The sequence below is a fragment of the Orcinus orca genome, chromosome 14, assembly GCF_937001465.1.
Source record: "Orcinus orca chromosome 14, mOrcOrc1.1, whole genome shotgun sequence".
Lineage (NCBI taxonomy): Eukaryota > Metazoa > Chordata > Mammalia > Artiodactyla > Delphinidae > Orcinus > Orcinus orca.
In genome coordinates, this window is record NC_064572.1 from 12,859,804 (window position 1) to 12,885,140 (window position 25,337).

At 41.7% G+C, this 25,337-nt stretch overlaps 1 long non-coding RNA gene across 1 annotated transcript in view; it reads right to left on the reverse strand.

Annotated features, from left to right (window-relative positions):
• Window positions 1-861: 861 nt before the first annotated feature.
• Window positions 862-25,337, reverse strand: part of LOC117201960 (uncharacterized) — a 43,809-nt gene continuing 19,333 nt past the window's right edge. Inside the window, exons 3-4 of the long non-coding RNA XR_004484110.2 lie at window positions 3,790-3,932; window positions 862-2,216 (exon numbers count right to left, since the gene is read on the reverse strand). This is a non-coding gene — a long non-coding RNA (uncharacterized LOC117201960). The remainder of the gene's footprint in view (window positions 2,217-3,789; window positions 3,933-25,337) is intronic.

Below are 25,337 nucleotides of genomic sequence, written 5' to 3' on the forward strand. Positions count from 1 at the left end.
GACTTCCGGAATACCACAGCCCTGGTTTTCCTCCCTCTGTCTCCTTTGCTGTTTCTTCCTCATCTCCACAACCTCTAAATATGCTCTTCTTTTTTATTATTTATTTTCACTCCCTTGGAGATTTCCTCGTCACTTTACATGCCATCAAATGACAGTGACTCCCAAATTTCTGTCTCCAGCCTGGATCTCTGCATTCAGCTCCAGACTCATGTCCACCTGCCTACTTGACACATTCACTTTGATGTCTGACAAGCATTCCTGCCCTGGGATGCTCCTCTTGCCATGGTCCCCATCTCAGTAAATGGCAACTCCCTTCTTCCCGTTATTCAGGCCAAAATCCTTGGCGTTTTATTGTCTTTTTCTCTCCCACTCCAATCTGATCCAATAGCAAATCCTGCTGGCTCTCTCTTCAAAATACATCCAGAATCTGATCACTTGTCACCGTTTCCACTACACCACCCAAGTTCAAGTCACCATCATCTCCCACGTGGATTACTGTAACAGCCTAATTGTTCTTCTTACTTCTCTCCTTGCCCTGCTTTAATTTTTTCCTCAACAAAACAACTGTAGTACTCGTGTTAAAGCATACATCAATCATGTCATTCCTCAACCTTCAACGGCTCCCTTTTCACTTCTCATAAAAGCCCAAGTTTTCACAGTGACCTGTGAGGCCCTATGTAATCTGCCTGCATTATTTCTTTCTTTTTTCTTGTAGCACATAATGGTTTATTAGTAAATTGCAGAGTACGACAAGACCCTAGAGCATCTAACCCGCATTCTTTGTCATTTTATTTTTTTATTTTTTTACATCTTTATTGGAGTATAATTGCTTTACAATGGTGTGTTTGCATTATTTCTTTAACCTCATCTCTACTTACTTTCTTCTTGGCTCATTCATCTTCAGCCATATATGCCTCCTCGCTTTCTTCAGACATAGTGAGCAAGCTTCCGCCAAGGGCCTTTGCAACTGTTGGTCTCTGCCTGGCATACTCTCCTCCAAATATCTATGTAACTCACTCCTTCACCTTCTCCAGATCTGCACTCAAAATTCAACTTCTTGGTGAGCTTTCCATATCTAGAATTGTAATCCCCCTTTCCCTGGTATTTCCTCTCTTTCCTGTTTTATTTTCTCCTTAGCACTATTTGAAAATACAATTTTACTTATCTTGCTTATTTCTTTCCTTTTCAGCTGGAGTGTAAGCTCCATGGGGGTGGGAATATTTATTTGATTCCTCCTCTGCACCCCTAGTAGTCACTCAATAAATATTTGTTGAATGAATGAATAACACTGTAGACTTTATGTCAAGTACTTTCTAATCCATGCTGAATAAATGTCCTACAATCCTCAGTTACAAAAGTAACTGTAAGGCCAACTGGCCCGAGGCAGGGGAACGCAATCAGACTCACAGGTTGAAACTGACCTGGAGACTTTCCGGAGCACCCAGTTCCAGGAACTGACCTGGGGACTTTCGACCCAGCCCAGCCTTCCCGCCTTTCGAGGGGCGGGACTAACGGTCCCCCACGACACCCGAAAAGACCACCAAATAAGGAATACCCTGCGCCCTCCCGGATTCACCACACCCCTTTCCCTTCTTCCCCTATAAATTCTGCCCAAACCCTCACCGGGGCGCGACTTCTCTGGCCCCTTTCTCTCGGACCAGTGAACGTCCCCCTGGAGCGTACCCAAATAAAGCTTGTTTAAGCTCTCCTCCATTCTTGGTGCCGTTCCTTACAGTAACCTTGTGATCAGTAAGGATAATACAATTGCCCTGGCTGAGGATAAGACCATAGTTCCTGTTCAGCATAATTAAAACAATGTATCAGAGACAAATAGTGAAAGTAACCCATGAATGATTTTTCTGGTGCTCCAGGCACCAGGAAAGTACTAGGGAAAAGTATTCTATACTATTGCTGGTTCAGATTCAAGAAGTAAAAGGTAAAATCACAGCATAAGTATAATTAACCCAAAGTGTATCGTTTGTTAACCAATAAATGATTAGTGCCTCCCTGCTGTACTTCTTCAGGTTCTCTCAGAACAGGGACTCACCTGGTGGGCATACAAATGGATTGAGGCAGAAAAGGAACAGTTGCAAAGGTCAGATTGACCCATGAAGCACAGTAAGTTTTGCCAAAATTACTTACCCTGCTGATGGTTCTTAGAAAGCCCAGAGTTGATCAAAAAGCAAATGTTTCTAGTTTTCATCTTTCTTTTCAGCCTTTAGCAAACAGAAAAACATTCCCTATAGTTGTACGGATCTATTGCAAATTTACAACTTAGTGAAAAATTAATAGAAATCCACCTGGACTAATTTAAGCAGAAAGGAGCAATGTGCTATAAGGATGCAGGAGTGACTCGGGGGCCACAGGAGCAAGGAAGCAGGCAGGCTGTGATATCGAACACAAGTTCATGCGTCTGACGCATAGTTGAGGCCAAATGATACCGAAATGACAGAGTTTGGAGCAGAGAAAGGTTTACTGCAGGGCCATGCGAGGAGAACAGATGGCTCATGCCCGCAAAACTCCAAACTCCCCAAAGGGTTTCAGCAAAGCATTTTTAAAGGCAAAGATGAGGGAGGGGCATGGTTGGTTGCTGCAAACTTCTTGGTGTTGGAATCCTTTGTTCTTGCAACTGTCCAGTAGGTTAGGTCACCATGTTCCTGTAAACCTCCAACAGGATGTTACTCTCTGTTCTGCAACTTTTTATCTCTATATGAATGGAAATGTGTTACACCCTTAAAGGTCAGAGCCTTGAGAATGGGCTATTCTGTATATTTCAGGCTATAGGCAACATTCTCAACTCAAAGCAAAAGCAATAGAACGCACAGGTTAAAGTAAAAGAAACAGGTCTAATATGGAGTCATATTTGTTCTTCCCTATTACAGCTGGAGGAATAAACTGGAATTAGGGGCTCAGATTCCTCAGGAATCTCAGCGTATCTCATCTCTGCCTTTTCTGGGTGTCAACTTTTCCTTTTCACAGCATAGCAGCTTTCTCTGCTTATGTGTCCACATAAGCAGAACGTGGCAGCCATTTTCTCTAAGATTTACTTCTCTTCCTTTCTAGAATGAGAATATAATCTCTTGGTCCTAATTCCAAATTCTCAGAAACTGCTTGAGCCGGGTACCCCCCCACAGAAGCACCAGATTTGTATAAACATGTATGCTATTGGAACTGTATAGATGAAAGTGGGCCATTGCAAGAATACTTAGGCGTGGGTGCAGATTGATTGAGGCAACCCAGCAGATCTCTACTATACTTAGGTTTCTTGGAAGTTCATGATAAAGTGTTATATTTACCATACTAACTTTTCTCTTACCCTTCCACTAAGGTTCAGTCTGATTTCTCAAAAGTAGTAAGTATTTTATGGCAAGATTGGGGCAACCATTTTTACCTTGAGCACTTTGAGTCAAGGATCATGCTTGGCTTGTTCACTACTGAATCCCCATTTCCTATTAAGCCTGGGATAAGGACTGCTAATGTCAGTTGTTACTGTTACAATAAGAACTCAACAAAACTCATTGAATACTGCTGACATGGAGGGGGAAAAAACGAGTAACAAGTGAGAGGATGGCATAGTTCCTCAATAAAAGCCTTAAAGGGCACAGATATTTTAGTTTCTCTGACCTTGTTATAGAACTAAAACATGTTGTAGTGGTAGCAACTGACAATACCCAGGAGGATCTGACATTAGTAGGGACCACTGCAACAGAATGAATACATAGCTAAAGAGGATCTGTATTACATAAGCCCTGGTCTATTTCAACGATCCTAAATAGACTTGTCAAGTACCAGTCTCTCCTGTCCATCACGTCAGTCTCTCCAGAGATGGCTCGGGTGTCAATCTCTCTCAATTCTTTCAAGCTGTGTTTGCAGTCTGGGATAGGATTTTCCTTTTCATTCTTGTATGCATGCTTATCACAATAAACAGACATCTGAAACAAAAGATCAAATATCATTAGTGATTACCCTTGGCTTAATTTCCCTCTCACATTTGGCTCATCCACAGAAACAGTAAGATGGGAATTCCCTAGTGGTCCAGTGGTTAGGACTCAGCACTTTCACTGCTGTGGCCCGGGCGTGGCCTGGGTTTGATACCCGATCAGGGAACTAAGATCCTGCAAACCCTGTGGTGTGGCAAAAAATAACTAAATAAAATACAGTAACAAAAACAACCGACGCTTGTTTTACTTGATGGAAGACAGCAGCTCCTACCAGAAATGAGCACTGTAAATGTTGCTGTAGCCGCACCACTCCATCTTTCTCTCAAACCTGCTTCTTTTTGGCTTATAAGGACCTGGGACACTTTGCTGCAGTGCTTGCACCTGGACAAACATCTCCTCAAGCAACAAAATACAAAGAAACTATAAGGGGCTATAAATAACTGCTTGCCTGTAAAGTGGAGCAAATTATCGACAAGACGATACAAAAGGACCAGAAACCCAACTGCCACTTCTGAGGAGCTGGGAGCAAAAGCAGGGAACAGTGCATGCCCCCCTGCACACAGCACCACCAAAGGGGTGGGCAAACTACCTAAGCCACCCCTCAGGCCCAACCCCTGGACACACCTCTACCCTCACCCCATATAAGGAACATATTAGGCTCACTCGCCTTGGGGAGTGAGCAAGGGAACCTGTTACTTGTTTTTACTCCCCCCTTGCTGCAGCAGGGGCCCCAGTAAAGCCTTGCCTGAATTTCTTGTCTGGCCTCATATTAATTTCTATTGATTAAGGAGGCCAAGAACCCTGATTGGTCTCAATTTCACTTTGAGATTTTTCTATCAGGGTCCACTATTCCGAACATCTCCTTTCAGGGCCTTGATTAACCTTTCCTCAGTGCTTCATTGCCCTGTGAGTCCACTTCTCTTCTCCGGAGGAAAGGGAAAGTAGCCTCTCTTAATCCAAGGTTGGAGAGCTCTGATATAATCAAAACAAAACAAGGTCTTATCCTGTGAGGAAGAGGAAACAGTTCTATGCTTTATACTGGGAAGAAGTTATTTCAACTAATAGACTAGGAACCAAGGAAAATAAAGATGTTAAAAGGCCTAGTGAGTTGAAAGCTGATTGATGAGCAGAAAACAAAGGAAAACATGTGCTTTCCTTAGGGCAACTGTAAATAACATTACTATGATTATTAGGCTAAACCTGTGGCCCTTGGCATAAAGAAGCAGTCTAATCCAAGGCTCCCATGTAGCCAACACCCTCAAATCAGACTAAAAGGATCTCATGCTGGTAGTCTTGTCTGCTCCTCGTAGACAAGGAGGGAAAAAACCCCTCCAAATTAGGCACTCTGGATTCCCACAGGTTAACTTCAGTCAAATGTGAACTCACAATTTTGAAAAAGATCACCAAGCATACAGGAATCACCTGTTCAGTAAAAGTCAGCAGAAACAGTAAATAACAGATTTAGGCCTCTGAGGATTCCAACTCCAGGCATACCCCAGATATTGTGAGTTCAGTTCTGGACCACCACAATAAAGTGAATATCGCAATAAAGCAAGTCACACACATTTTTTGGTTTCCCAGTGCATATAAAAGTTATGTTTACACTATACTGTAGCCCATTAAGTGTGCAATAGCATTATATCTAAAAAAACAACAATGTATATACCTTAATTAAATAGTACTTTATTGCTAAAAAAAAATGCTAGCCATCATCTGAGGTTTCAGCAAGTCATAGTAGTAGCATCAAAGATCACTGATCAGGGACTTCCCAGCTGGCGTGGTGTAAGAATCCACCTGCCAATGCAGGGGACACGGGTTCGAGCCCTGGTCCTGGAGGATCCCACATGCCACAGAGCAACTAAGCCCCTGCGCCACAACTACTGAGCCTGCGCTCTAGAGCCCACGAGCCACAGCTACTGAGCCCTCAAGCCACAACTACTGAAACCCACACGCCTAGAGCCTATGCTCTGCAACAAGAGAAGCCACCACAATAAGCCCGCGCATTGCGACGAAGAGTAGCCCCCGCTCACTGCAAGCAGAGAAAGCCCGCGCGCAGCAACAAAGACCCGATGCAGCCAAAAAAAAAAAAAATTAAAAAAAAAAGGATCACTGATCACAGATCACCATAACAAACAGAATAATAGTGAAAAAGTTTGAAGTATTGCAAAATTTACCAAAATGTGACACAGAAACACAAAGTGAGCAAGTGCTGTTGGAAAAAATGACACTGATAGACTTGCTGGATGCAGGGTTGCCACAAACCTTCAATTTGTAAAAAAAGCAATATCTGCAAAGCACAATAAAATGAGGTATGCCTGTATGGGAATTATCAGATTCTGAGTTTAAAATAACTGTGTAAGACATGGTTAAAGTATGATCACATTGAAAGAAGGCCAAATTTTAAAAGTGAAGAAATAGCAAGGGTACTCCCTTGCTATTAAAGTAGATGTAAAAAAAGAATAAGAAACAACATTGAAAAATGAAAAATATAATCATGGATATTTCAATCTACATTTCAAGATAGATTAAAAAGTTAACTAGATGCAGGTGAGAGAATTAGTTAACTGGAAAATATTTCTGAAAAAATTACCCAGATTTCAGCATAGAAACTAGAAGATGGAGAAACCCAAAGATGACCAAGAAATAAGAGACATGAAATCTAGAATGAGGAGGTAGAACAGACACTGAATCAAAATCTCTAGAGGAGAGAAAAGAGAAAATGAAAGAAAGGCAGTATTCAAGTAGGTAATGGGGAACAATTTTCTAGAAATGATAGAAGTCTTTTATTTACAAATTTAAGAACCACAGTGAATCTCAAACAGGATGAATAAAAAGAAATCCACATGTAGGGAAATTGCAGAATAGAAAGTCAAAGAAAAAACCTCTAAAGCAACCATGAAGAAAAGGCAGATCACTTCTGAAGGAAAGACAATTAAATATACTGCAGACTTCTCAAAGCAACAATGTTAAGAGGGATGACAATAAACAACTTCAAAGTCTGAGAGAAAAATAAGTGCCAACTAAGAATTACGTACCATCAAACTTATCTTTCAAAAATGAGGGCAAGGGGGCTTCCCTGGTGGCGCAGTGGTTGAGAATCTGCCTGCCAATGCAGGGGACATGGGTTCAAGCCCTGGTCTGGGAAGATCCCACATGCCGCGGAGCAACTGGGCCCGTGAGCCACAGTTACTGAGCCTGCACGTCTGGAGCCTGTGCTCCGCAACAAGAGAGGCCGTGATAGTGAGAGGCCCGTGCACTGCTATGAAGAGTGGCCCCCGCTTGCCACAACTAGAGAAAGCCCTCACACAGAAACGAAGACCCAACACAGCCATAAATAAATAAATTAAAAAAAAAAATGAGGGCAAAATAAAAACATTTTCATATTAACTAATGCCAGAGAGATTATCTGTAACAGATACTAAAACAACAACAACAAAAAATCCATAGACTATATACTTTCAAAAAAAAGAAAAAAACTTCCAAAAATGAAAGTCTGAAATATAAAACTGGTTTATGAGGAGCCCTCCTACACTGTTGGTGGGAATGTAAATTTGTGCCACCACTATGGCGAACAGTATGGAGGTTCCTTAGAAACCTAAAAATAGAACTACCATATGACCCAGCAATCCCACTCCCGGGCATATACCTGGAGAAAACCATAAGTAAAAAAGATACATGCACCCCAATGTTCATTGCAGCACTATTTACAAGAGCCAAGACATGGAAGCAACCTAAATGTCCATCAACAGAGGAATGAATAAGGAAGATGTGGTACAAATAGACAATGGAATATTACTCAGCCATAAAGAAGAACAAAATAATGCCATTTGCAGTAACGTGGATGGGCCTGGAGATTGTCATACTGAGTGAAGTAAGTCAGACACAGAAAGACAAATATCATATGATATCACTTATATGTGGATAAGCGATAAAAAAATGGGTACAAGTGAACTTATTTACAAAACAGAAGTAGAGTCACGGATGTAGAAAACAAAGTTATGGTTACCAGGGGAAAAGCGGGGGAGGGATAAATTGGGAGAGTGGAATTGACATATATGCACTACTATATATAAAATAGATAACTAATAAGAACCTGCTGTATAGCACAGGGAACTCTACTCAGTACTCTGTAATGGCCTATATGTGAAAAGAATCTTTAAAAAAAAAAAAAGTGGATATATGTATATGTATAACTGATTCACTTAGCTGTACACCTGAACCTAACACAATATTGTAAATCAACTATACTCCATAAAAGTTAAAAAAAAATGGTTGATGAGTAAAGAAATCAATACAAATTAATATAAATACATTCTGTACATTAAAAAAACCAATACCATTAATGTCTAATCAAGAGTTTTAAAAGATAGTAATAGCAAGTAAATTGGAAATGGGTGATCAGTACTCTCTTTTTTTTAAAGCTCTTTAAAAAAATTAATTAATGAATATTTTTGGCTGCGTTGGGTCTTCGTTGCCATGTGCAGGCTTTCTCTAGTTGTGGTGAGCAGGGGCTACTCTTCGTTGCAGTGAGCGGGCTTCTCATTGCAGTGGCTTCTCTTGTTGCAAAGCATGGACTTCAGTAGGCGTGGCGCACGGGCTCTAGAGCACAGGCTCAGTAGTTGTGGCACACCGGCTTAGTTGCTCCATGACATTTGGGATCTTCCCGGACCAGGGATTGAACCCCTGTCCCCTGCATTGGCAGGTGGATTCTTAACCACTGTGCCACCAGGGAAGTCCAGTACTCTATTTCTTGATCAGTGTAGTGATTACATAGAAAAATTACTTTGTGACAGTCAAGGTATACATTTATGTCATTTGCACTTTTGGGGATGTATGTTATAGTTCAGTAAACATACACACATATATATGTATATATACATATACATTTTCATATATATATGAAATATATACTTATATGTGAAATATATAAATAAATATAAATAAATAAATAAATAAATATATATATATATTTAAGAAAGAAAAATGTTGGAATTCCCTGGTGGTCCAGTGGTTAGGACTCGGTGCTTTCACTGCCCAGGGCCCAGGTTCAATCCCTGGTGGGGAAACTAACATCCCACAAGCCACGTGGGGCTGCCAAAAAGAAAAGAAAAGAGAAGAAAAGAAAAATGTCTACATCGGGCCAATTTAAAAGCAAATTCTACTGAATTTGAAAGGAATATATCATTTCAAACTTATAAAACCTCCTCTGGAAATAGTCTCCAATTCATTCTGTTAGACTAGTATAACCTTAAAAGTGTAACCAGATAAAGACAGTTTAGGAAAGGAAAATGACAGGCAGTGTTACTCATGAATAAGATGTCAAAAACATCAAACCAAATATTAGCAAACTGAATCCAGCAGCATACGAAGAAGACAACAAAGTTGAGTATATACCAGGAATATGAGTGGAATAACAGTAAACAATCAATTAATACAATTCAACAGATCAGAAGAGGAAAATCTATATAATCATCAAAGGATGCAGAAAATATTAAACTCAGTAACTATAATTAAGGGGAAAAAACTCTTAGCAAATTAGTAAGAGGAAAGGAACATCCTTTATTCAGTAAAGTTTCAGATATTAAGACATACCTCAAAGTCATTTAAATAAACTTTAAAATGGTGATAGTGGCCAAAGAACAGATAAATAGCCCCATGGAGCAGAAGAGAGAGCTTTGAGATAGATTTGGGTGTAGATGGGAACCAAGTATACCATAAAAGTAGTACCACAAATCAATGGAGAAAGGACAGATTACTTACTACAGGTTGTTAGAAAAAAACAATTTACTATATGAAGAAAATTAAATTATTTCTACATGACACCATACAAAAGGGCTCTGGATGGATTAAATATCTAAATTTGAAAGGCAAAACTTTAAAGTGAATAGCAAATGATACAGGAGAACATCTTTGGAACATCCTTGGAAAAGGAATGATTAAACACAACTTCAAAACAAACTTAACTGATACATTTTATTACAACAAAATTAATGATTGCTGTTCCATGAAGGATACCATCAACAAAGTTGCAGTACGTCACAAAACACGTTATCCTCAGAGTCCCGATAGAGTGTGAAAAGTAAGAGCAATCTGACAAGATTTGTTACATCTAAATGTAAGCATCACAAATTGTCAGTTTGTTTTTATTCTTCCTGACCACGTGTACTAAGGGTGTAGCCATTCAGTACCACCGTGGTTACATGGTTAGGCTGTCATGGGTCCAGTTCATTAGCAACAGCCCAGGAGCCCTGGGATCCTGTTCACTGGAAATTCTATAAAAATATTTCATGATGCCAAGGAACAGCATGTACCGTTCTAGCTCAGCCACTCAGTGGAAAAAAGATCAAAACCAAAACCTAACAGTCGATCTAGGAATGATGTGTATGATGTAATTCACTTGTTAGTGCCACCATAAGGCTCACAGTATGTACTCGGGCAGTTATTAATGGCATTTTCTGATCTCCTAAAAAGTATCTTCAGAGGCTGTGGTTCTTGGGTCAGCATTCAAGAGAAACAGGAATAGTATTCCCAGGCCAACGTAATGAGGGAAAATGGGATGGATCTCAGTTTGTGAACCTTCTCCATTTAGGTTACTGTTACATGAAATAGCTTTATACAAACTTAATCTAAGGTGGAGGGATACTAAAATTAAAACTGTTGGGAAAGGGGTCTCCTGTGTGCAGTTTCTCAACCCCCGCTCGGCCCCAGTAAGCCTGGAACACTTCCTTCCAAAGAGGTAGAATCCTTACAGCCTGTGCTGCCCTTGTCACCCTGTGTGGGAACATCTTTCTCTGTTTCAGACTCAATATGTACTCCTTTGTTCTGCTTCAGCATGTGTGTCATGTGGCACTTGGCCAACCCCACTGCTCTACTGTCCCATATGGGAAGGGCATGGGGTCCTTCTGGTACACAGCTCAGGAGCGGGGCATGAGAGCCAGCTGCCCTGCATAGGCTGCCAGGGGGCAACCACTGGCCATGGGAGACCGACGCCCTCTACTGAAGCCCATCTTGCTCTGTCTCCTTCACGTGAGTAAAGCTTTGTTCCATCCAGTGCTTTGACTGTATTTTGTTTTCCTTGGCAGCTCCCACACCAAGACACAGTGGGCAGAAGTGTTCAGACTTCTGAAAATAAACCATCCATGTCACTTGCTCAACAAAAACTTAAAACAAACCACCAGGAAATATACAAATTAGGGACAAATTTGGAATGGTGAATAGTCATCTCCAAACTGTTGCACCAATACACTGTTACCTAGAAATTCTGAATTATTATTATATTAGCAGTTATTATTTTGTTCTTTGTTGTCAAGTCAGGTAAACATGCACCCCCTAAATTTGCTATAAATACAAACCAATATGAGATTGTACCAGGTCTCAAGAAATCTCTCACTCCTTTGTCTCCATTCAATAGGAAAACTCAAGGAAGAATCCTTCCATAAGGACTAGGAACTACCTACATAGTTCCAGCCAGAGTGTGGAAGCAGGTTCCAGATGTGCGAATCCTAAGACATTGGGATGTGTTTTAGCCACATGTTTCTCAAACTCTCATGAGCATATCAGTCACCAGGAATCTTGTTAAAATGCAGATTCAGATTCAGAAGGTCAGCAGTGAGCCTAAGATTTTGCATTTCTAGCAGGCTCTCAGGTGCTACTGATGCTGCCGGTCCCTGAACTCCACTTTGAGTAGCAAGGTCCCAGTCAATCTTCCAATTCCTGATTTTACCAGATGTGGTTTGGAGCGGTCTGAAGGGCTGTGAAGAGCCTCAGAGGTTAATCATATTCAGTCTTTTGGAGGAACAAATCTAAAATCTAGTGCACTTGAGACTACAGTGTGGGAGTGAGTTACATATAATGAATGAGCATAGCATCCACAGCTTAGGGAGCCTTTCCCTTTTTACTCACCATTATGTTAGGCATTTTATGGGGAAGGTTTTAGACTCTGAAGATTCAAGACATATCTTTGGCAGCACTGAGCTAACCGTATTTACTTCTTGAATTTACATCTTATCTAAGTTTCTTAATGGAGAGAATGGTCAACTAAAAGGAGAGAGAAACCTCAGGGGATAAAAATAGATTGTGAAAAAGTCATCAGCACCCTGTGTTTTGGTATCCTTTCATGTCAAACATGACTTTTTTTCCTGTTAAATGGCTATTTTCATCATGGAGCTACATAGGTAATTTATTACAAGACAACAAAAGTTCAAAAGTATATATTCTGATGAAAATAATATTATGCTCTACTATATTTGTCATTTTTATAAGATTATCTGTGTTGTAAGAGAGCATTTAAATTGATCTTTCCTTTTTTTTTTTTTTTTTTGCGGTACGTGGGCCTCTCACCGCTGTGGCCTCTCCTGTTGCGGGGCACAGGCTCCGGACGTGCAGGCTCAGCGGCCATGGCTCACGGGCCCAGCCACTCCGCGGCATGTGGGATCTTCCTGGACCGGGGCACGAACCCGTGTCCCCTGCATCGGCAGGCGGACTCTCAACCACTGCGCCACCAGGAAGCCCAATCTTTCCTTTTTTAAAAAAAATTTTTAGAATAATTTTTAATGAGTCATTTATTCCCTTTCTTCCCCAAGGATTTTTTTTTTTCTTGTTCTACTTCCAAGTGTAATCTCACCTTAAAGTACTTCCCATGGCTAAATGCAAAAACTGATGCACCTCTCTCTTCTATTCCCTCTAATCCATGAAGGAAAGAATATCTTAAAAAGACTATTCTTCAGTTGAGGGTTCAAGTATAGAGCGATGGTCTTTGATTTCCCTTCCTTTAGAACAATCTGAAAACTTTTAAGTGAATAAAATGAGTGTTTTAAGTCAGCTAGGGTATTATTATTTATATCCATTAAAAAAAAAAAAGATGGGCCATGATTAAAAACTATACGGCATTTGTACGCAAACAGATAAGATCTGGACAGAAAATACAGACAAATGAAAGCAGTTTGATATGCTTGCAAGAATGTAGGTATATTTAACATTTTTAGTTAAATGTATGTTAATATAGCTACCTTACATGTGAAATAAATTTGTAAAGATATTAAGGTTAGTGATGACACTAAAGATCTACTGGCTAGAGAGAAAGATTGGATGGGGGCAGGTAGGTAGGTCTGACCAAATCTTTTTATGAAGATTATGATCTTTCAAACCTAGGTAAACTTCTAGGTATCTATAGGCCCTTTTCTGTTCTTGAAGTTTTACTACCAGCTCTAGGAAACATCCCTAAGTCCAGAGTTTCAGAACTTGTGCAAGTCTCTGGAAAAGATGTCTTAAAGTGGGAATTTGATGAGACAACTGACTAAAGGGGCCTTAAGGAACACTAATTCTGATAATGCTTAATTTTCATTGGGATGTGATGCACTCGAAAAAAAAATTTTTTTTTTTTTCAGGCAAAGCTGGACGCTTTGGAGGAAGTACAAAGGAGGTTTTACTCAAAAGGAGCAAAGAATAGCAATGTCACTCACTGGTAGCCTGCTTGGCAGGGAACTAAAGTTGCAGTCCCGTTTTCTACCCTCTGGTAGCTTTTATGACTCTGATCAAGTCATCTATAACCTCCCTTTATATACGCTCACCTGGAAAGTGAGGTCAATAGTACTTGCCTACTTTAAGCCTCATAAGGCTGCTGCAAGAGTAAAATGAAATAAAAAATAAGATTTGTTGGTGCTGCCTCCTTGCTATCTCCAGGCACTTTTCCTTTAATTTCAATGACGCTTCATCGGAGGTTCCAACTTCATACTACAAGACAAGGGCTTAGAACTAAAACCATATTTTGGATTATCAGAATTGCAAAAGTAAGAATGGCAAAACTTTCCTAATGACACCAAACTTTAACCTTAATGAAGGCAGGAACAGGGGTCTGTGTTGATCCTAACTAAATGCTCAGCTCCAGGCCAAGAGGCTAATTCAAAAGCAGTCAGTCAGGGGACTTCCCTGGTGGCTCAGTGGTTAAGAATCTGCCTGCCGGTGCAAGGGACACAGGTTCGATCCCAGGTCTGGGAAGATCCCACGTGCTGCGGAGCAACTAAGCCTGCGTGCCACAACTACTGAAGCCTGTGTGCCTAGAGCCCGTGCTCCGCAACAAGAGAAACCACTGCAACGAGAAGCCTGCACACCACAACGAAGAGTAGCCCCTGCTCGCCACAACTAGAGAAAGCCCGCGCACTGCAACGAAGACCCAACACAGCCAAAAATAAAAAAATAAAAAATAAAAAAAGGAGTCAGTCAAATGTCCATGAAGACTGGCCCTCGTGATTATCCGTTTGGAGAAGCCAATTGAGAAAGTTGCCCGTATGTAGGGTCTGAGTACAGTAATGTTCTACCTGATACGGAAGGCAGCCAAAGAGAGAGGAATTTGGGAAATGTATACTAATGCTCTCTACTTGCTTGCTTAAGCAGTATCCTATGTTTGACTTTGAACCCTACACATTGTATAGCTGTAGATATGAGCAGTGCGGTTAGAGATTATACAAAATAGCAACGTATTACTTGGTGTATTATATGGAGTTAAGGAAATCACTGGCTCTTCAAGCCTTATTAGGAAGGTAGTAGACTGTAGTTTGGTACAAGTTAGAGTGTTTGCTGGATGGATTGTTGTTCATGGTTCATTCAGTTTTGGTTCTAGTAACCATTCTTTCTACCAGGTTACATAGTTGTATAATAAAGGACGGGTTGAATGTGCCTCCTTAGAATGATTTAAATTTTGTCATTTCTGGGTCATTTTGTTAAAAGTCCTGTGTCTCTCTATCTTAGGAACCAGACAAATACTTAGGATCCTTGGAGCAAACATTTCCTTCACCTGAAAAGAAAGAGGGAAAATAGGGAAGAGGAAAGAGAAAGATTACATTTTCTAATTTGAGGGAAATCTGATCCTGGCATTGGTTGTACTGAGCTGAGCCTGGCCAGAGAGCCTGGGAACTGAGGAATCCCTGCTTTCTTGAGGGCAGGTTTAGAAACAGCCAGGACTTTTTATTTTATTTATTTAATTAATTTATTATTTATTTATTTTGGGGGACTGTGTTGGGTCTTTGTTGCTGCATGCGGGCTTTCTCTAGTTGCGGCGAGCGGGGGCTACTCTTCGTTGCGGTGCATGGGCTTCTCATTGCAGTGGCTTCTCTTGTTGCGGGGCACGGGCTCTAGGCACATGGGCTTCAGTAGTTGTGGCACGTGGGCTCAGTAGTTGTGGCTCACGGGCTCTAGAGCACAGGCTCAGTAGCTGTGGCGCACGGGCTTAGTTGCTCCACGGCATGTGGGATCTTCCCCGACAAGGGCTCGAACCCGTGTCCCCTGCACTGGCAGGCGGATTCTTAACCACTGCGCCACCAGGGAAGCCCCCCCAGCCAGGACTTTATAATGTCTTACAACAATATATTCATCCCCAAATTATGGTAACTTAAAATAGGAATTCAGTATTAAAAACCTGTTAGTTTGTAGCCTTCTCCTCCATCATCAGTTACTTTTATTTTTCATTAGACTGTATATGAGGTTTAGAAATTTCATATTTGTCTTTTCTGCCTGCCTTTTCTTGCTTAGGAGTAAATCTTTATCCATATACGAGTTCTCTATTAAAGGTATTGGTTCCATTTTAAAATTATAGTGATTGTACCAGATAAGAACAAATTTGATAATTATAGTGGACCAATGTTCTCTCTCTCTCTCTCTCTCTCTCTCTCTCTCTATATATATATATATATATATATATATTTATTTATTTATTTATTTATTTATGTTACGTATCTGGTGTTAACTTCTTTACACACTTTAAGAGAATTATTTTTACCTGAGAAGAATGGATCATTGTCTTATTGTTAGTTTAAGTTACAATATGACCCGTCAGTCCCTAGCACTATGGAAATATTTATTTATTTTTGCTGTGTTGGGTCTTCGTTTCTGTGCGAGGGTTTTCTCTAGTTGTGGCAAGCGGGGGCCACTATTCATCGCGGTGTGCGGGCCTCTCACTATTGCGGCCTCTCTTGTTGTGGAGCACAGGCTCCAGACGCGCAGGCTCAGTAGTTGTGGCTCACGGGCCTAGTTGCTCTGCGGCATGTGGGATCCTCCCAGACCAGGGCTCGAACCCGTGTCCCCTGCATTAGCAGGCAGATTCTCAACCACTGCGCCACCAGGGAAGCCCCTATGGAAATATTTTAATGCCTCCTTTTCAAGTAATGTCACATTTTAAACATAATTTAAAAATCACGCTTCCTTTTTACATGGCATTACTTAAAATCACACAGTCACACATGCGTAGGTGCAATGTAGTTTCTTTAAAAGAGTTAATTATTCATCCTTGATATAGCCAGAAAAGATTCTCTCTAATGGAAATATTGAAGAAAAGAGGATAAAAATTTAATGTTAATCTACTAGAATAATTCTTTCTATTTTCACACCCATTTTATAGAGGTGGAAATGGAGGTGGAAGAAAGCATCACAGGAGGAGGACCTGGGACAACAGCCAAGCTGATTAGCTGGGAGACTGAAGCAAAGGTAGCCCCGTCCCCTAGGCTCTCCCCTGTCCCTCTTCTGGCCTGGGGCATTAAGAGGGGAGGGGATGTGCCTCTAGGTTGGAGGTGTGAGTGTGGGTAATACACCCTGCTTCTCCCTTATTCCCACTAGAATTTGGCCAGGATATAAGTCTGTGATGCTCCTCTGGATTCCCAGTCCCCCTCTCCCGAGAGATGTACAAATAAAGGCAACAGATATTCTACAGAGAGTCTCATCTAGGAAGATGAGCCTTAAAATGACCAGATACCTGGGGCAAGCTGACACCATGGAAGAGAGAAAATAAAGGGACTTACTGACTTGAGAGAACATGAAGGTAGCAGAGTCTACAGGGCAGGGATATTTTGAAAATATAATTAATGTCTTCAAGCATTTAAAAGAAGAGATCATATACATGAAAGATTATTACATATTTTTAAAATTTCGGAGATGTTAGAAATGAAATAGCTAGTTGTTTAAAAATTCCCTGGGGCCATCAACAGATGAATGGATTAACTGAATGTGGTATAGACATACAATGGAATATTTTTCAGCCTTAGAAAGGAATGAAATTCTGACACACGCTACAACGTGGCTGAACTTTGAGAACATTATGCTAAGTAAAATAAGCCGGACACAAAAAGACAAATACTTTATGACCCCTGTTATATGAGGTACCTAGAATAGGCAATTACATAGAGACAGAAAGTATAATAGAGATTTCCAGGGGTTGGGGCGGGGGGGGGGCGGGAAATGGGGAGTTATCATTTAATGGGTGTGGGGCTTCTGTTTGGGATGATGAAAAGTTCTGGAAATGAATAGTGACAATGGTTAGACAACATTATGGATGTACTTAAAGCCACTGAATTGTGTACTTAAAAATGGTTAAAAAGGTAACTTTTATGTTGTATATATTTTACCACAATAAAAAAAATCACTTTGGGTAACATAGGTGAATGAGGATAGCAGCTGATGAGGAATTCCAGCCAAAGAAGCATGGTGGATACATTAAAAGTTCTAATATTGACCCACATATATTTTATATAATATCATCATTCCTCATCAACTTCTCTAGCAGAGAGATCACTGTAAGTGGCCCAGCCCATTCCCACCCACCCCATAGGCCCCAGCCCGTTTGCATTGGCTGTTCTGGGCACCTGGCCTTGTACCCTCGCCAACACCTGTGCTCACCTGCACCTCCCAGTGGGTGCCTCGGAGGAGCTCCCCAGGGAGCTCGCTGCCACCAGCAGCCTCTTGGCAACCATGGCCCAGGCTGTCTCCTTCTAGAGCGTCGGTCTCAGAAGAAGAGAGACTGCAGAATCAGTGATTCGATCATTCAGAAAGGCCAGAAAAACCTTCCTCCAGCTTCCAGTAGCCCTAGGTGAAAGCCGTAAAGTCCAGCACCCTCCCTTCTTCCTCCACGGGGCCCTGGCCTCCCCCTTCTTTTTTTTTTTTTTTTTTTTTTTTTTGCGGCATGCGGGCCCCTCACTGTTGTGGCCTCTCCCGCTGCGGAGCACAGGCTCCGGACGCGCAGGCTCAGCGGCCATGGCTCACGGGCCCAGCTGCTCCGCGGCATGTGGGATCTTCCCGGACCGGGGCACGAACCCGTGTCCCCTGCATCGGCAGGTGGACTCTCAACCACTGCGCCACCAGGGAAGCCCTGGCCTCCCCCTTCTTTCCCAGCCAGGCCTTTCCAGGGTAGTTGCACGGGGGCAGTTGGCATCTTTTCTCAGGGTCTTGGGGTCCCACAGCAGAGTAGGAGATTTGCTGTGAGAGTAGTAAGCACAGGGAGCCCATGACATGGGGCAAAAAAAGGGAGGGAGTCAAGGGGCCTATAAAACAAGGGGAAGATGCAGGCTGAATGGTGGTCCTCTTGGCTGGTTTTTCTCCCCTCAGCCTCCAAAAGGAGTTGCAGCGTGTTAGCCCAAAGGCACCCAGATTAACGTGTCCACACAGACTGACTACCCAACAGAAACCCTACTTGCCACCGACTTTTGCTGGATTCGGGGTCCCTGAGTGAGCCTGTTTTCTGAGAAGCCTCATCTTAGGCCTGGCAAGATCTAGCAGGTGTGAGTTGCCTGGGGCTTCTGCTGCTGTGAGCTGATGCGGGGCAGCGCTGAAAAGGTCTGAAAGTACCTTTCTGTCTCAGCTCGATAAAGCCGTCTGTGTAGGACTGGGCTGTGTGCCGGTCCAGGGTCCTGGCCTCACCACCGACATACATGTTCCTGGAGTCTAGTTCTCATTCTGCCGCAACTCCCCATGTGACCTCGTGTAAGTCATTCGTTAAAGTCAGGCCTTGCTTTCCTTACCTGTCAGTGGTCATCAAGCTGCTTGTGAGATAGATGTTGAATGAATAAAAATGTTTCTGAATGAACTTTTGGATATAGGTGAATTTTGCAAGGCCACTTAATTCAGGAGTCCTCTTTTGATCACTAGGCTTTACTGCCTACTTTACTACTCCACCCTGAATTGACCTACTATGTCCCAAAACAAGCATCAAAAGATAAATCTTTAGTTTTCTCTGCTTTTGGACAAATCTTTTAATCTGGAGTCCACTATTTCTAGAGACACTTCTTTTCTCCACTGCCCTCTGGTTGTGGGACCAGCTTTGCCTTGTGAATCTTCTCTTATTGCCTGAACCTGTTTTCCTCTTTGAAGAACTCAAACTTAATCATTTAGAAGGCGATTTGCCTAGAAATACCACCATTGATTTCTATAATGTTGCATTCCAATGCAACCAGGATTTGCAGCAAAAGCTGGTTTTGTACAAATCACTTCTATTGAGCAATCAGACAAAACCCACACTATTCTGAGAAAATCTGGGGTGGGCTAAATAGACCAGAATACTGTATTTGGAATTAGAGAGACTGTAGTTCAAATCCCAGCACCTACTTTTTTTTAAAAGTAGTGTGACTTTGGACAAATCAATTAGCTTCTCGGAGCCTCAGTTTCCTTCAAATTTCCAAAATAATATTTTTCCTATAATTGCAAACAACTGTATAGAGCACTAAGTATCAATGTACTTCATCCTCACAACAGCCTCAGGGACAGGTATTTTATTATCCCCATTTTACAGATAGGTTAAGCTCAGTTATTAAGTCAGTAGTAGAGTCAGAATTTGACCAGGCGATTGGCTCCAGACTCATGCTCTTAACCATAGCAGAAGCTTGATTGGCTTAGTCATGTATAGAACATCAACTCCCAACATCCTGGCCGGACTTTCATACTCTAAGCTCCCAGTGATTTGTCATCGAAGAAGCCAAGTACTAACCAGTATATGGGAGGAATGAGGAGTAAGGTAAATATCTAAGAACTTTTATGCTCTTAAATCCCTGGTAGAAGTAACAGCAGTATCCCCTACGATTTTATTCAACTCAGAAGATTGGCTTGTGACTTTTGGGAAAGGATGGGGCCTCTGCTTGTTCTAAAAATGTTGAGAGAGTTGAGAATTGCCTTTGAACTCCATCTTCAGGGAGGGAGCTGGCCTAGTCCATAGAGACCCCTACTGTGCAAAGAGCAGAGGTGAGAATTCCTGGTGCTGCTAGCTCTAGGTTCAACTGAGAAGTGGCCAACTTTTGTCCTCAATATTCCTCAGCTTCCTTTGGCAAATGTTCTATTGTGAAAATTTCAGATTGGTGGTCTGTGGCCTCATACAGCCTGCAGAACTAAACTTTTTGGCTTACAAATGGCTGACCTACAGATTTTTTTTTAAATGTAATTAGCTGTCAACATTTAGCAATAAGAAGAGTTCACAGTTGTATCCAAGTTGCTGGCCTATTGAAAAATCTGAAGGTCTGACAACAGTCCCACAATCAGCCATTACCTGGAGCTCAGGGGATGCTGCTGCCATTGGAACACACCTGAACACCACTTTCCACCCCCAGCAGCCCATTTCACTAATGTTCATACCCCCCGGACTCCTAATAGCAACCAAAGTGGCCACCCCTATTCTAGCCTCTTAGGGCTTTTCCCTGACGTCAGTCCCTTTCAGCAGATGCCTAGCACTTTTCTGGTTGAAGTCAGTTCAGGTCATTTACTCAATTAGGGGCTATTTCCAGGTTTAAAAAAACAAACAAACAAAAACTTAGCCTTGCTAAAATGCAAACATCTCCTTAGAAGCCATTAACGGAATGGAGTTAATAATGAGGATTTCAGACATGCAGAAAATCCATTTTATCAAATGGCCTTTTGTCAGGATTTGCTTGATGATAAATCATTTTCAGAGCATAAAATATATACATTTTAAGACTTAGGGTTTTTTTAAGTTTTCATTTCACAAACGAAGTGCCAGAATTATATAGATAATTAGCTCCAAATGTCATACCTGCAGAAAGCTGTGATGATGATCAACATATAGCTAACTTAGGAAGGGACTATTACTTGAAAACTCTTGAAATAGAATATGCATAAGTGAATAAGACAACCCTTCGTAGAGAAAATTTTCTTCATGATAATTCTTTTTCTAATGTGATTTTTTTTTTCGGTTTGTGTCTTTTTATTTATTTATTTGTTTGTTTGTTTATTGGCTGTGCCCCGTGGCATGTGGGATCTTCTCTCCCCTGCCAGGGACCGAACCCATGCCCCCCGCAGTGGAAGCGTGGAGTCAGGAAGTCCCTTCATGATAATTCTTTATGAAAAGTTTTTCAATCCTCCACATTGGGATATGTGGTCTGAGATTTCTTTTTTTTATGTTTTGATACCTTCTCAGAGTATATCCTACTCTGGATTAATTTTAGATATACTTCACAACTCATTATTCTTGACAATAGTTAAACCATACTAAATCAAGATCTCTGGAAAATCTAGAACTATAGCCCCATCTATAAGGAAAGTCCATCTAGATATAAGTGGATGTGAACGAAGACAGCAGTATCATCAAAGCCAGAATTGAGTGTAATCAGTAATTACAGATTTATGTTATATTTAGCATCTCTTAGGGCATGTACTGTACCATATAAGTATTCATCATTTTTCTACTGGGAATGAGAAAGCATTGCTGACAAGCAGGTGTGCTATCCAAAAGAACAATAAGTATGCATGGTAGTTTGAAGTCTTATATGTGCAATCCTAGTCCTTGCTGTACCACATTGACACAATTAAAATTACTTTCTGTTGGGCTTCCCTGGTGGCGCAGTGGTTGAGAGTCCGCCTGCCGATGCAGGGGACACGGCTTCGTGCCCTAGTCTGGGAAGATCCCACATGCCGCGGAGCGGCTGAGCCCGTGAGCCATGGCCGCTGAGCCTGCGCGTCTGGAGCCTGTGCTCCGCAATGGGAGAGGCCGCAACAGCGAGAGGCCCGCGTACCGCAAAAAAAAAAAAAAAAAAAAAAAAGTTACTTTCTGTCTTTTAAAATATTTATATAGCAACTCATGGTCTTTGTTTACCTTGAATTTTCACATAATACTTTAATCGCAGTACATCAGAAAGATAGAAGGCAGCCATGCACTTATTGTATGTTATAGGAGCCCCAAAACTCTCTGCAACATCACTAGGCTCCGACAGTCTCTGAAATCACAGCCGTTGGATACACATGGTGCTGTCTACACCCTCTCTATGTTGGTATCATCTCAATTCATAATACAACATGTCTGCAAGTCTACCTGGGTTGCAATCTGTCACCTCTAATTTTACGCCATCTCCAATAAGCAATCAAAAATTGTGGCTTCTTTACTTCATACCACTCCACCATCCACTCTGTTAACTACTGCTAATATTTTCTACTCTGTTTAGACCAGTGGTCTCCAAAGTTTTTTTTTTTGCAATAGCTTTATTGAGATATAACTTACATATCATCTACTTCACCCATTTCAAGTGTACAATTCAATGGCTTTAGCATATTTGCGAAACTGTGAAACCATCACCACAATAAATTTTAGAATATTTCCATTTCCCCCCAAAGAAACTGTATACTTATTGGTATTCATCCTGCATTTCCGTCCAGCCCACTCAGCCCCTGGCAATCACTAATCTGCTTTCTGTCTCTGTAGCTTTGCCTCTCCTGGACATTTTATATAAATGGAATCTTTCCCTTAGCACATTTTCAAGGTTCATCCATGTTGTGGTATGTATCAGTACTTCACTATTTCTTACTGCCAAGTAATATTTTATGGCTATACCACACTTAAGAATCTAGAGGGCAGAGCCCTCTTGCCTTCCCGCTTGTAACCTTCACGAGCGAGCATCCTATATTAATAAATCTACTTCTTGCTTTAAAAAAAAAAGAATCTAAAGATACCAAGTATTTCGGTGATGTGAAACAATGAGAAATCTTCGGTATTCCTGACAGGGGAGTAAATTGTTACCACCACTATGAAGAGCAATTGGCAATACGATCATAGTTAAAGAAGTGGTTACCTCAGGACACAGCAATTATACTCTTAGGTACGTATTCTGTAGAAATGCTTTCAGAGGTGCACAAAAGACGCATATGCATCATTCACCTACGTAACTGCAAAATACTGTAATCTTTCAATGGAATAACCAAATCCATTTAATGGAATGTTCCATACTGAACTGTAGCCATGGATGAAGTTTTAGACATAATTTTAAACAAAAAAGCAACTTTCCAGAACATATTCAATATAAAATTGTGTATGTACTTCAAAAAATTTTAAAAAATATTAATACCTACTTTTATTTCTCTAAAAGCATTTACTTATTTTACATTTATTTATTTATTTATTTTTGGCTGTGTTGGGTCCTTGTTGCTGCGCGCGGGCTTTCTCTAGCTGTGGCGAGCGGGGGCTACTCTTCATTGCGGTGCACGGGCTTCTCATGGTGGTGGCTTCTTTTGTTGCGGAGCACGGGCTCTAGGTGCGCGGGCTTCAGTACTTATGGCACATGGGCTCAGTAGTTGTGGCTTGTGGGCTCTAGAGCACAGGCTCAGTAGTTGTGACGCACGGGCTTAGTTGCTCCGCGGCACGTGGGATCCTCCAGGACCAGGGCTTGAACCCGTGTCCCCTTCGTTGGCAGGTGGATTCTTAACCACTGCACCACCAGGGAAGTCCCCACATTTACTTATTTTAAAAACTAACCCCCCACCCGCAAAATAAACTAACCCCTTCCTCCCACCTCAGCTAGGGTTCTTTGATGTCTACAAGCAATAGAAAACGACTCTAAATTCAAAACAAAAGGATGTATTGCAATTACACTGAACAATCCATGCAGTCAAAGAAAATGCTGAACCATAAAACCTTGAAATGCAATCAAGGCAGCACTGAAGTCGTCAGCAGAAGAAACTGCCCTGGGGGCCCTGCCATTGTGTGACTCTGCTTCTGACACCTTAAGTCCTTTGTCGGTTTTCTCCCTCATATTAAAGTTCCTGAAAGGGTATGTCATTGACCCAACCTAGTCTCACTGCCCTTGCAGTGGGCATGCGTCGTCCAGCATGTTCCCTTCTACTACTGGTTGTGCAGCCAAGGGGAAGGCACCTCTCAGATCTCCAACTGCAGGTCCCTGATACTGTGCTCTGAAGGCCATCAGTAGGTTAGCACAGACCCCATACGCCTCCATCTCCTTCCCATCTTCCCTCTTCTTTAATCAGATCTGCATCCAAGTCTGACCACGCTCCCAGTCTCTCCAGCCCCCCTCCTCATTTTCTCTGATAAGCACTTCCCCAATAAATTTCTTGCACATTTAACTCCATCTTGCCATCTAATCTTGAAGAAACTGGATTAAAATGTCAAGTACCATGTAGAGTAGGTGAAGACAGATCTCCAAATGATGGGTGCTGGGCAGAAAAAATACACTTCTCTTCCAGCACCACCATATTCCACGGTCCTTCTGCCAGTGTAGGGGGAGAGTGGTCTTCATGCACCTTTGCCATTAGAAATAGTAATTAAGGAAGAGCCCAGAGTGAACCTCAGATTCTCATCACTCTCCTCATGGCCTCCACTGTATCAGAGTATATCTATTTGGATGCTTTGGGGGGAAAATAAATAACAGAAACTCCATTTAAAATTGAATCAGGGCTTCCCTGGTGGCACAGTGGTTGAGAGTCCGCCTGCCGATGCAGGGGACGCGGGTTCGTGCCCCGGTCCGGGAGAATCCCACATGCCGCGGAGCGGCTGGGCCCGTGAGCCATGGCTGCTGAGCCTGCATGTCCGGAGCCTGTGCTCCGCAACGGGAGAGGCCACAACAGTGAGAGACCCGCGTACCACAAAAAAAAAAAAAAAAAAAAAAATCTACAAATAAAAAATGCTGGACAGGGTGTGGAGAAAAGGGAACCCTCCTATACTGTTGGTGGAAATGTAAGTTGGTGCAGCCACTGTGGAAAACAGCATGGATGTTCCTCAGAAAACTAAAAATAGAGTTACCATATGATCCAGCAATCCCACTTCTGGGCATATATCCAGACAAAACTATAATTCAAAAAGACACATGCACCCCTATATTCATAGCAGCACTATTCACAATAGCCGAGACATGGAAACAACCTAAATGTCCATCGACAGATGAATGGATAAAGATGTGGTACATATGTACAATGGAATATTAGTCAGCCATATAAAAGAATGAAATAATGCCATTTGCAGCAACATGGATGGACCTAGAGATTATCCTACTAAGTGAAGTAAGTCAGAAAGAGAAAGACAAATACCATATGGTATCACTTATATATGGAATCTAAAATATGACACAAATGAACCTATCTAGGAAACAGAACCAGAATCAGGGACATAGAGAACAGACTGGTGGCCAAGGGGGAGGGGCTGGGGGAGGGATGGAGTGGGAGGCTGGGATCAGCAGATGTAAGGTTTTATATACAGAATGGATAAACAACAAGGTCCTACTGTGTAGCACAGGGAACTATATTCAATATCATATGATAAACCATAATGGAAAGGAATATTTTAAAAAAGAATGTATATATATATATGTATATAACCGAATCACTTTGCTGTACAGCAGAAATTAACACAACATT